The sequence below is a fragment of the Muntiacus reevesi genome, chromosome 21 (genome assembly GCF_963930625.1).
Source record: "Muntiacus reevesi chromosome 21, mMunRee1.1, whole genome shotgun sequence".
In the NCBI taxonomy this organism is placed as follows: Eukaryota; Metazoa; Chordata; class Mammalia; order Artiodactyla; family Cervidae; genus Muntiacus; species Muntiacus reevesi.
In genome coordinates, this window is record NC_089269.1 from 41,695,810 (window position 1) to 41,706,787 (window position 10,978).

Genomic DNA, 10,978 nt, shown 5'->3' on the forward strand with positions numbered 1-10,978 from the left:
AGGGAGGGCTGGCGTGTTCCAGTCCATGAGGTCGCAAAGAGTCAGACATGAGTATGTGACTGAAATGAACTGAACTGAACTTGGAGGAGATCATAGTAATTCACTCCAGTATTCTTGCTTGGAGAATCCCATGGACGAGGAGCTTGTCAGGCTACAGTGCATAGGATTGCAGAGTCGGACATGACTGAAGTGAAATGGCAACCCACTCCAGTGTTCTTGCCTGGAAAATCCCAGGGATGGGGGAGCCTGGGATCTCACAGAGTTGGGCACGACTGAAGCGACTTAGCAGCAGAAGCAGGAGTAACAGCTTGCAGTCTATCTTTAGCCATATTTGAAACATTCAAAATATCTTTTATAACTTTTGTTATTTTACAAAATGAACACAAAACTCTGCCTCATTTGTGCATTAATTATTAACATGCATTCATTCCTGATTAAACTCATGTTTGTGCAATAAAAGGAAGCAAGGTGAATCTTACATTTTCTTTTATTTATCCTGTTTTATCTCAGGGTACCTTGTTTTACCTTGTCAGGGGTTAACATATTGCTCTTTCAAGGAGATGCATACTAAAATTCTAGATCAACATCCTAATTAGTAATGAGGTTGTGGTTAACATTTAAAAACAATTTTGCCTTGGGGTAAATGTGTCTTCCTTTTAAAAATGGAGCACTATCAGTATAGATCTGCTTCTTTGAAAAAAAATACTCTTCAAAGATTTCTGGCAGAACCTCTTTCTGGGTTAAGTCTTCATTGATCTTTTAAAGTTCCATATGCATATTGGGTGTATTTGTAGATATTAATGAGAGAGAACATGCAGTCCAAAGGGTTACATATTTTTAAGAAGGCTTGAGCTAATTAATTCATCAGATAGAGACAAATTACATTTCCAAAAGGACTTAATGTGAAAGACCATTTTAGAAGCAGTACTAACATCTGTACACACACACAAAAAAGTTTAATACATGTCTTTAAAATAAGCTTAAGCATTAAATAAGCTTTTGTTAATTAAAAATGGAAATAAATATATCTTTAGTAATATAGTATATATGAGATAAAAATCTAAGCAGCCTAGTAGAGAATATATAGAATTCTTAGTAAAGATAATGTATATAATTTATATAAGTTGTAATGACCATCACCCATGAAGAGATTGTAGTATTTAACAACCAGTATAAAATTTCAAGTTAAAAAACACAATAAAATGAACGCATTAGATAACTCCTTTCTGGATCTTTCTGTTTACAATTTTATTGAAAATTGTGCCTTCTCTAAACCTAAGAATATAGTGTGGAAAAATAAATATTCCATATGTGGCAAAGCTATCAAATTTTTTCATAAAAACTTAAGTAATCTTAGCTGGAAATATCAATAGAATTTTCTAATTCCAAAAATTAACCTACAGCAACTGTAGGGCGTGAGCAGGAGGTTGAGAATCAAGGTTTTGCAGGTGGAAGTTTGTTACAAGAAAATGAGAATCAACAGAAGACTTAGTGGAAACAGGCTTAAAGACATTCACTGGATTGAAAAAAAAAAATGCACAGAGACTAAACAATAACCTAAGTACTCTCAACAAGTTAGATATACATAAAAACACCTCAGTATAATACAGGCCATATATGACAAATTCATGTCTAACATCAAACTCAATTGGAAAAACTCTAATGTGGGGCAAGAAACAAAAGTGCTCACTTTTGCCACATTTATTCACAGAATATTGAAAGACTTAGGACAAAAAAACTACATAATAAAATACTGACATTATGTAAAAATTTACCTAAATGCCATGGTATCGATAATATAGTTGAAACTGAGTACATAGGAAATAAGGCATTCTTTCTTAAGCTATAAAATAGACAACACATTTTTTAATTAACCAATCAATATTTTAGAACAGTTTATTTTTAAATAGATGATTTTTTTCAATTAATATAATTGCTATTTATTTTATTCACTTACATATTTTGCATTTTATTTATACATATCTATTTTATGTATATATTTTAGATGTAGTTTCTATATGTTTGTGACATACTGTACTAATTTTGCTTCTGTGTGTTTATATGTGTGTATACGTGTGCAGAGAGAGAATGGAGAGGCTTCTTACTACTGAACACTAACAAGGGCTGTAATTAGCCTCCAAATTGGCAAAGTCAGCATCAGATACTAGACAAATGAAAGATTTTCCAAGGTTACTAGAAAAATGAAGAGCCAGAATGTTGCATATAAGCTAACACAATGTTAACTTATTTGGAAATGTGGCTTATTATATAGATTTATATGTATCCTTTATGACATCAAGAAGAGTAGAAATTCCACGGTATATCATACACAATGATAAGATGTGTTTCCCACCTCCAGCTGAGGAGTTGAAGTGAAGAATGCCATATTTAATCACAAAATATGGAACATAATCATAACTCATACGTGAAAAAAATTTACGAGAGGGTGAGTTGATGGAAGGAAGAGAGGGAGGGAGAGGGGGAGGGAAAGGAGGAGAAAAAAGAAAGAAAGAGAAGAGAAACAAAAGGATGTCAGCACCACACCAGCAAAGACACCACTGTTTCCAAAGACAAGAGAAAGCCAAGCATAACCAACTGGGTTTCAGACCATCTGAGGGGGATGACTGCGTGCATGTAGGGCAGAGGTGACTGAGGTTAATAAAGAATTCCAGGCAACAAGGCTGGAAGCACTGAAGGTAGGATGGATTTGGCAAGAATGATGGAAATCTGAGCCCTGCCTCTGTGCTATGCCCTGGAGCAGGTCGCTGGGAGAAGCAGCTGGACAACAGACACAGTCTAGCTAATGGAAATCAGGGTCTCATAGGCACTTCTGGGCTCAGCGTGCAGGATTGCAAGTGGCCAACTCGCATTTCTGAGGGCCCCGGGTGCACTGCCCGGCAAAGCAGAAAACACTGCTCAGTAGCCCTGACGGGTGTCAAAGGCGAGAGAGCAAAGGTGACACTTCCTGCGTCTGTGACAACCTAAAGGGGTGGGATGGATTGGGAGGTGGGAAGAAGGTTCAAGAGGGAGGAGACATATGTACACCTATGACTGATTCATGTTGATGTATGGCAGAAACTAAAATGATACTCTAAAGCAATTATCCTCCAATTAAAAAACATAAAACAGAATTCAGATGGGGTTGATTCTTAATTTCTAAATATACTATTTAATTCTGTGTTTGAGCTGAAATATAGTCACAAAAATATTTTTACTGGAATTATTTCAATATACTCTTGCTAGAAGTAAAATGTTTCTATCTTAACTAGTCACTTTCAAAATAAATTAATTCACTTCAAGGTAAAGAGCCAAATTATATTTTATGGTGCTAATTTATATGTTAAAGGGTTATGAATATAAATGTTTTAAATATTCCAGTTATTTGTGTATAATTAGATTAGGAAAAAGTCTAATTGTTATTGAAGATCTGAGGATGAAAACTTATTCAGAGATTTGGAGCATCGGAGAAATATTGTTAAGTATGAAGGTCACTCTCATGCTCTGTGACAAAGCTATCAAATTTTTACTTAAAATCACACTTGAAGTGGAAAGGGAACTTTAAGGCCATCTGGCATTGCCATCATCTGATGTTAAATCCCCTCTTTCAGCATCCCATAACACATCTATTGATTTGGAGGTTATTACATCTCAAGGTCCTACCACTCCAGAGACTGTCAGAAGTATATTTATGTGGTTTGGTTATTAGAAAAGTCTTCCCTACATTAATCTAAAATAATTGTCTGCAGACGACAAGTCCACAAAGAGCAAGTCAAATGTCCCTTGTGCAGAAATCTCCTGGTTTATTTAAGAGTAGCCATCATATTCATATCTCTGATAGTCATGTGTTCTATAGATTCAATGCCACAGTTCCTTCCTAGAGGCTTCTTTATGCTTTCAGTTTCCTTTAAAATTGTGGTCCCTTCAGTTCCAAACACCTCCAAATTTGCCATGATCTCTCTTAAAGACCGATGCACCACACTAAATAAAATGTCCCGGTTGAGATGCAATCAAATGAGAGGAAAACAGATCAATCATCTTCCTCTTTGTATACATTGATCAATATAGAAATGATCAAATTAACTTTTCATGAAAGTATGGATTACTCTTACATCAGTGACATGGTTCATCATGTACGTGTCAGTTATTCCTCGTATAGCTTTTAAAGAGAAATGAGAACAGATGTGTGTGCTCAGTCGCTTCAGTCCTGCCCAACTCCTTGCAACCCTAACTTCCCTTAATCTTCTATTTGCATGGGCTTCCCTGGTGCCTCAGACAGTAAAGAATCTGCCTGCAATGCAGGAGACCTGGGTTCGATCTCTGGGTTGGGAAGAACTCCTGGAGGAGGGAACGGCTACCCACTCCAATATTTTTGTCTTGGGAATTCCAAGGACAGAGTAGCCTGGAAGACTACAGTCTATGAGGTCACAACCTAATTTTCCTTAATCTTCTATTTAAATACAACACTAAATTGTTGCCATGCCATCTGGATAGCACTGAACTTTACAGAGGTAATCTGCACCATCTCTGAAATATTATTTCACCTACTCTCACTCATGAGGTTGCCTTCTTTCAACGCACAGAAGAAAAGAGCAACTGTAAGGTCTACCAAACATGCAATACAAACACCTGTTCTGCAGAAAGTAGTTGGCACTAAAATTGTCCCCCGTGGTACACAGAATCTCCCCCTTTCTTTGTTGTCTTCTTAAGAGGTCAGCTCAACAGGATTAGCATTTTCAAAGATGACAAATTCTAGACATAAAAGTGTTTGTCTATAAGCTGTCCAAAACTCAGTTTTATGAGCCAGATATTCTTGAAAAATGGTGTTTGCTTTGGTCTTCTGGCACCATTCCCCCAAATCGTTTGAAACCCAGAAAATAAAAAGATTTTTTCATCAATAGGACTGAAAAAGAGTAGTACTGAATAGAACTTTAAAAACTGATTTTGATGAAGAATTATCTTTAGTTTCAACTAAATTTCCCTACCACAATCAGTGTAGGTACTTGAGGAGCTATTTCAGAAATAAATGCAACCATTAGCTTTCATTATTTGTGTGTGTGTGTGTGTGTTAAATAAAAATATCAATGAAAGTAAGCTTGTCAGTGGATGACTTTTATTCTAGTCAACATCCACAGAGTTATAGCATCTAGCAGGTGTCTTATCTTTTGTCTATCATATGAAGACCTTGATCCCAAAGTCCTGAAATCAGACTAGTATTCAAGCAGTCAGCGTCTTATAAACAATGAATGTATCTGTTGCTTGACTAAAGCTATTAAAAGCAAATAGTTCAAGAGACAAATTCCCCTTTTTGTTCAGAAGTCTTTCAATTAACTCCCGAGGACTCAAAGTAAAGACTTTTCCTGATTCAATCCCATTGCTTTGCAAATGCAGCTCATTTAATAAGCATTTATTGGGTGCCTTGGTTTCTCTGCAGTGACAGTCTATGTGACATTGAAAGCACTGTCTCCCAAGGACATACTGTGAGAGCCCCAGAGAACTATAGAAACAGCTTCATCAAAGCCAGACTTTTTCTTCATGGACTCACAATGTAATACTTGTAATAAGTTTTAATTTGTTGGAACTATTTTTCTCAAAACATGAATCCATACAGTTACTAACCAGCCAGTATTTCTTTACCTGAACCAAAGAGTCAGCAATTTTAATTGGAAAAGTACTTCAGAGGTCATCCCGACCAAATTCCTCTCTGTATAGAGAGGAAACCAGAGCCAACAGAGATTGATAAAGAAGCCACAAAACCCAAAATGATGTACTCAGGCCTCCTGAGTTCTGTTCAGTCTCCCTACATCCCTCTACTATCCTCTATAAGGTGTAAAAGGTCAAATTAAATATAGCATTTGAATAATAATTAAGGAGGTAAAGAACACTTTCTAAGCATTGAGTCTTTTTTTTAATTGTGTCCTGTTTCCACCTGCCTAACTGTCATAGAACATTCTCTACTTCTACTTGTCTTTGAGAACTCAGCTCAAAAGTCATTTCCTCAAAAGCCTTCTGGCACTATCCCTCGAACACACATGTTAAGTTGATTTCCCTTTGCTATACTCTGCTTGTCCCAGGTCCTTTTCGCTCATCTTACCTTAATGCATTCTTCTGTGGGGGTATGATGAGTATCCACCACTCCCACTTGACTTGACATTTGTTAAGATCAGGGGTGGTTGGGCCTCCCTGATGGTCCAGTGTTGAAGAATTTGCCTGCCAGTGCAAGGGCCATGGGATCCATCCCTGGTCCAGGAAGACTCCACATGCCATGGAGAAACAAAGATGGTATATCACAACTCCTGAGCCAGCACTCCAGGGCACTCTGCAACAAGAGAAGCCACTGCAATAGGAAGCCTGCATACTACAGACTAGCACCCACTCGTTGCAACAGGGAAAGCCTAAGGACAGCGGTGAAGGCCTAGAGCAGCCATAAATAAACAAATAAAGTTAAAAAAAAAAAGCCCAGGTTGGATGCGTGAGACAAGTGCTCAGGGCTGGTGCACTGGGAAGACCCAGAGGGATGGGATGGGGAGGGAGGTGGGAGGGGGTTTCAGGATGGGGAACGCATGTAAATCCATGGCTGATTCATGTCAGTGTATGGCAAAAACCACCTACAATATTGTAAAGTAATTAGCCTCCAACTAATAAAAATAAATGGAAAAAAAAATCAGGGATCTATAGTTTTGCCAGCCATGTATATCAGCTCCTACACCAGGGTGCCAACACCCAGTAGGTGATCAGTGTATGTTACTGTATGTATATGTATGTAACAGTATATGTATAAGTCACCCTCTCAGGCCAACACATGTAACTTTGGACTGAGTCACAAAGTTGAGAAGAACACAAGAGACACAGGTTATTCCTGAATCAGAGTTAGAAAACGTGTGAAAGCTTTCATGTGTGTTTCAAGAAAAAATAGAGGGCTGAAACATGTCCACTGTACTTAAAAACCAGAGTTGTTTCACAGAATGACCCCCTAGGTTCAGTTCCTAACTCTTTGACCGGTTTCTGCTTTTTCCGCAATGGCAGGATCACCCTCTGGCATTTAAAAGGCCTAGAGTGGTTGGTGAGGACTCAGAGAAACTCAAATGCATTGAAAAAAGAAACCTAACCTTACAACAATGGTTGTAAGAATATATTCCTTCCTCATTCACACCTCATTTACACGTCTTCCCTTCATCTGGCTGTCAACTGCTGGAATAGCTGGGAGCTCATAGAATCTCAAAGCACAGTCTGATAGTGAGCACACTTAATGAGTCCTCTTTCTATTTGTTGGTTAAAAAATAATGAACCATTGTATATGTGTTTTCTGAGTTGCTTAAACCTAGCAGTGGCTTTGTCTCCTTTTTCTTGATACTTGCAATCCTTCGAGTCCTGACTCCATTTTGATCCACATGGTCTCATTCCCAGTCTCTCTTGTCCACTCCTGAGGTTTCATTACAAGAATTTCTTAAGGTCTTTCTCTTCTCATCTATTCAACAAACATTCAGACACATTCATGGAGGACCTACACATGTGTGTTCCATTTTTTCTATATTGATGACATTCCAAAGCTTACTTGCTTTTGTTTTACAATTTATACATTTTCTTATCTCCTTTGGTATTTTCCAATACTATTTAAACATTTTCCTGAAACAAAATGTCAATCTTTTATAATTTATAGAACAAAACTTCCAATAGTTTAATCGAGTTTATAAGATATGAATATATTCAAGTTTGTTCAGGTATGACAGGCGGTTATACCTTAAGCCTGCTTAAAATGATCTTTTACATTATTTTGTAAAACCTCTTTGCTGTAAATAAATGTCAACATGGTGTTTAAACTATCTTTCCACCTGTTCTTCCATCATAAGATAGTGTTCTCTTTAGAATAATTTCTTTTTCTATCCCTTATTCCCATTTTCGGGCCTCTTAGTTTGTATAGGCTTTTACAACAAAATACTATAAACTAAGTGCCTGATAAGCAATACAAATTTGTTTCCCACTGCTCTGGAAATGGGGAAGTCCAAGATCAAGGCACTGGCATATGTGGTATCTGGCCAGAACCTACTTCTTGGTTAATAGACTGCCATCTTCTGTATATTCTCTTGTGGCAGAAAAAGCAAGGGAGTTTTCTAGGGTTTATTTTAAAAGGGCATTAATCTCACTCACAGAAGCTCCCCTCTCATGACCTAATCACTTCATCACCTAAAGGGTCAGGATTTCAACAAATTAATTTTGGAGAGATATAAACGTTCAGACCATAGCACCTGATCAGGGTCATATGTCAAATGAAATGCTGACTTTGCCATGTTACCAAGTAAAAAGTCTAGAAGTCAGGTCTCTGGATATGGAATTTTTAAAAAATAGTTCTCATAATTCATCACTTCACTCTTTTGTTTCAGAATTTATACTTTTTTCCTCTGATTAGACAGCAAAGTTTTCAGCTCTGTCAATATCTTTCCAGTTAGCAGAAGATAGCCAAAGTCCTGAAACTTTCACCTTTCCAACTCTACTCTTTTGTATTCTTTTCCCTTTCAGGCTTTATAGCTAGGATCCTCTCATTTTTTTTTCCTCAATATCATTACAAATTATATTCTGCTCATGTCATTTTCCCATTAATTTCAGTTTAATGAACCAATATGCTAACTTACAAAATCTGAGAAATGATCATATTTTCATTTCAAACAGCTGGCAAAAATTTATTTCAATCCTCCTTTTTTAATGCTTCCCTCTTGTTAGTACCTTGAAATTATACTTTATAATATGGAGCATGAAAAAATAATTTTAAAACATTCTAAGACAGACTTCCTAGTTGGTGCTAGTGGTGAAGAAACTGCCTGTCAGTGCAAGAGACATGAGAGACACAGGTTCAGTCCCCGGGTTGGGAAGATCCCCGGAGGAGAGCATGGCAGCACACCTCAGTACACTTGCCTAGAGAGTCTCATGGACAGAGGAGCCTGGCGCGCGACAGTCCAAAGCAGCCACACACATTCTAAGACACAGGTTTACACTATACAGTAATCCCCGGAGTTTCAAATATATATTTCCTATGCATCCCAAGTTGTTATCTTGTCACCTGAGGTAGAGAGATAAGATGAATAAGGAAGCAAATCTACGGAACTGTTCTTAATCTTCAAAAAATAGAACTCAGGAGTGATGTCCACATCTTTCACATGAACTACACTCAAAATCTAAAATACTAACTAAAATGGTATAGGACCCAAATGGCTAAGAAGTGAAAGTGCTCAATCGTGTCCAACTCTTTGCGACCCCATGGACTATAAAATCCATGGAATTCTTCAGGCCAGATTACTGGAGTGGGTAGATTTTTCCCTTCTCCAGGGGATCTTCCCAACCCAGGGATCACACCCAGGTCTTCCACACTGCAGGCAGATTCTTTACCAGTTGAGCCACAAGGGAAGCCCAAAAGGAAGACTCATTGGAAAAGATCTTGATGCTAGGAAAGATTGAAGGTAGGAGGAGAAGGGAACAACAGAGGGTGAGAGGCAGGAGGAGAAGGGGACAACAGAGGAAGAGATGGTTGGATGGCATCCCTGACTCAATGGACATGAGTTTGAGCAAGCTCCGAGACTTGGTGATGGACAGGAAAGCCTGGCATGCTGCAATGGGGTCGCAAAGAGTCGGACCCAATTGAGCGACTGAACTAAACTAAATGACTAAGAACTAAGACTTTTGAGCCAGCAGATGTGAATTTGACTATTGAGATATTTAATTCTTAATTGTATAAATGCCTAAAATGTATTGTAACAAGGAAAGCTCTCACTTGATGTCATTCATGCAGACTCTTCCTGTTGTTTTTTTTTTTAAGCTAGATTGTTTTAAATTAGCAACATGCATACATTATCTTTCCTTTGTCACATTTATTCCTGTCAGATTGAGTTGGAATACCTGTTTTAAGGACAGGATACCTGTTTTTTTAAGGGAATTATGGTCCCTAGAAAATAAGTATATAAGTGAAGGACTTCATTTTTAAAATCATTTCCTCATATGGCAGCAAAATTTTTAGCTTTTTAAGGAGCCTCCATATCATTCTCCATAGTGGCTGTAACAATTTAGTTCTCACCAGCAATGTAAGAGAGTTCCCCTTTTCTCCACACCCTCTCCAGTGTTTATTGTTTATAGATTTTTTGATGAAGGCCATTCTGATTGGTGTGAGGTGATACCTCATTATAGTTTTGACTTGCACTTCTCTAACAATTAGTGATGTTGAGCATCTTTTCATGTGTTTTTTGGTCATCAGCATATCTTCTTTAGAGAAATATCTATTTAGGTCTTCCACCCATTTTTTGACTGAGTTGTTTGTGTTTTTTGATATAAAAAAATCATTTCTTCAAGTGCTTTTCAGAAATCTAGAAAATGTAAGCTTTATTTCAAAGTTTGCTCTAAGGTTATTTGAATGTGAGGATAAAAACATGGTGCATGATAGTTCCAGAATTGTTTCAGGGTATGTTAATAAAGTCTCTACATCCTCACTATTTCTCTTGTCAAATGGTGAGCCAGGGTATTGTATTGGGAGAATGAGGGGAACAGTAAACTTGAGACACTAATGTAAACTGATCACTTACGACATCTTTATGAAAGCTGCTTATATTGAGCACAACTTGGTTCCATAGAATGGGACAATGCCTTGTGATCAATACACAGCTATCAAACAGTCTGTGTTGTCTCCACTTTTTAGTTATATCAGGATTCCAAAGATGTCACATGTTCTAGGAGGAAGAATGTAGGCATTGGGCTGCTGACATGAAAAGAAGATAAAATTAAGATTGAGGCAGATCAAGAAACAGATACAGCCAGCCTTCAGATGGATTAACCTTTGGGTACTGAAGTATTGAAGGTGAGAATCAGAGAGAGAATGGAGGGAAGCTTGACAAATCAGGTGCCAATGACTTGAATGAATATAAAAAAAAAAAATTACGAAATTCAATGTTGGGGGCATGAAATGAGTAAGAAGCAGGGCGTGAAAATATAGTCAGATGGT